This window comes from Salvelinus sp. IW2-2015, unplaced genomic scaffold, assembly GCF_002910315.2.
Source record: "Salvelinus sp. IW2-2015 unplaced genomic scaffold, ASM291031v2 Un_scaffold930, whole genome shotgun sequence".
Lineage (NCBI taxonomy): Eukaryota > Metazoa > Chordata > Actinopteri > Salmoniformes > Salmonidae > Salvelinus > Salvelinus sp. IW2-2015.
In genome coordinates, this window is record NW_019942653.1 from 191,400 (window position 1) to 194,419 (window position 3,020).

The following is a 3,020-nucleotide window of genomic DNA, read 5'->3' on the forward strand; positions in this document are numbered from 1 at the left end:
AACTCGGCCTTGTCTCAGGATGGTAAGTTGGTGGTTGAAGGTATCCCTCTAGTGTGTGGGGGATGTGCTTTGGCAAAGTGGGTGGGGTTATATCCCCTGTTTGGCCCTGTCCGGGGGTATCATCGGATGGGCCACAGTGTCTCCTGACCCCTCCTGTCTCAGCCTCCAGTATTTATGTTGCAGTAGTTTATGTGTCGGGGGGCTAGGGTTAGTTGGTTATATCTGGATACTTCTCCTGTCTTATCCGGTGTCCTGTGTGAATTTAAGTATGCTCTCTCTAATTCTCTCCTTCTCTCTTTCTTTCTCTCTCTCGGAGGACCTGAGCCCTAGGACCATGCGTCAGGACTACCGGGCATGATGACTCCTTGCTGTCCCCAGTCACCTGGCCTTGCTGCTGTTCCAGTTTCAACTGTTCTGCCTGCGGCTATGGAACCCTGACCTGTCCACCGGACGTGCTACCTGTCCCAGACCTGCTGTTTTCAACTCTCTAGAGACCGCAGGAGCGGTAGAGATACTCTTAATGATCGGCTATGAAAGCCAACTGACATTTACTCCTGATTATTATTTGACCATGCTGGTCATTTATGAACATTTGAACATCTTGGCCATGTTCTGTTATAATCTCCACCCGGCACAGCCAGAAGAGGACTGGCCACCCCTATAATCTCCACCCGGCACAGCCAGAAGAGGACTGGCCACCCCTCATAGCCTGGTTCCTCTCTAGGTTTCTTTCTAGGTTTTGGCCTTTCTAGGGAGTTTTTCCTAGCCGCCGTGCTTCTACACCTGCATTGCTTGCTGTTTGGGGTCTTAGGCTGGGTTTCTGTACAGCACTTCGAGATATTAGCTGATGTACGAAGGGCTATATAAAATAAACTTTATTTGATTTGATTGGGAACCTCCCCAGAGAGGAGAAACAGGTTAAAAAGGTTCAGAGATGGGCTTGGCGATGATAGGGGCCGCAACCTTTAGGAATAAAGGGTCTAACCTGTCTGGGAAGGGTCTAACCTGCCTCCTTTTCGTTTGCGCATTTAGCCCAGTAATCCAAATGCTCAATGAGCTATTGCTTAGTTCAGACGAAAAGTCAAAAAAGTCATATGACAGTTTGTAGAAACATGTCAAACGAAGTATAGAATCAATCTTTAGGATGTTTTAATCATAAATCTTCAATAATATTCCAACCGGAGAATTCCTTGGTCTTCAGAAATGCAATGGAACTCAAGCTAACTCTCACMTGATTGCGCATGGTCAGCTCATGGCACTCTGCCAGACCACTGACTCAATCCCCTCTCATTCCCCCCTCCTTTACAGTAGAAGCACCAAACAAGGTTCTAAAGACTGTTGACATCTAGTTGAAGCCTTAGGAAGTGTAATTTGACCCCATAGACACTGTATATTCGATAGGCAAAGAGTTGAAAAATTACAAACCTCAGATTTCCCACTTCCTGGTTGGATTTTTCTCAGGTTTTCGCCTGCCTTATGAGTTCTGTTATACTCACAGACATCATTCAAACAGTTTTCGAAACTTCAGAGTGTTTTCTATCCAAATCTACTAATAATATGCATATATTAGCAACTGGGACTGAGTAGCAGGCAGTTTACTCTGGGCACGCTTTTCATCCAAACATGAAAATGCTGCCCCATATCCCAAACAGGCTAAACCATCTGACCCAGATGTTTGTTTGAGGTCAAGTTTATTTTAAGGAGCTCCTTTAGCACCTCAAACTCTGTGACCGCCTGCAGGGAGAACATCTGTAGCAGGGCAGGGGGAAAAGAGGGAGGCGCATCGGGGCTAGTCGCATTAGAAGGGGTGGGAGACGAAGAAATGTTGGACCTGCAAGGAGGCATGGCTGAGTCAAATAGGAATCCTGACTTAATGAAGTGATGACTAAAGAGCTCAGCCATGTGCTTCTTGTCAGTAACAACCACATCATCAACATTAAGGGACATGGGCAGCTGTGAGGAGGAGGGTTTATTCTCCAGGTCTTTAACCGTTTTCCAGAACTTCTTGGGGTTAGACCCACAGAGCGATAACTGCTCTTTAAAGTAACTAACTTTGGCCTTCCGGATAGCCTGAGTGCACTTATTTCTCATTTGCCTGAACGAGAGCCAGTCAGCCTGAGTATGGATGTGCCGAGCCTTTAGCCAAATGCAATTCTTGAGGTGGAGTAACTCTGCAAGATCACTGTCGAACCAGGGGCTGAACCTGTTTTTAATTCTTATTTTCTTTATGGGGGTGTGTTTGTTAACAATACCACAGAAWATATATATAAAAAAAGAAGGTCCAAGCATCTTTGACTGGGGGATCAAGCTGATTCTATACCATTTTACAGAGGCCAGTTCATGAAGGAAGGCTTATTCATTAAAGTGTTTTAGCAAGCGTCTATGACAAATCAGGACAGGCCATTTCACTGAGCAGCCATTACGAACACAGGCTGTAAAACAGTGATCACAAAGGTCATTACAGAAAACACCAGACTGATACCTATCAGGATTATTTGCCCCCCCCCCCCCTCCAGGTGTTCCCATACTTCCCCATATCACCTGTGTTATTTATACCTGTGATCTCTGTTCGTCTGTTGCCTATTCGTCTTTGTTTGTCACGTCAACACGCAGCGTTTTGTTCTCAGCTCCTGCCTTTTCCCTGTCTCCTCTTTTCTCGTCCCTCCTAGTTTTGACCACTTGCCTGTCCTGACTCTGAGCCTGCCTGCCTGACCACTCTGCCCTGACCACTCTGCCTGCCCCTGAGCCTGCCTGCTGTCCAGTACTCTGGATTACCAACCCCTGTCTGCCTTGACCGTCGCTTGCCTGCCCCTGTGTGGTACAATAAACATTGTTACTTCAACACAGTCTGCACTTGGGTCTTACCTGCAACCTGATATGACCTAAACTGGGATATGCTTAAACCACCTGACCAAGTCCTAAAGCAATGCGACTCCCTAAATCTTTCTCCGATTATTTACCAATTCCACAAGGTATGACTCCAACACTCAGAACAGGCCTACTTTCATCGAATATCCTCA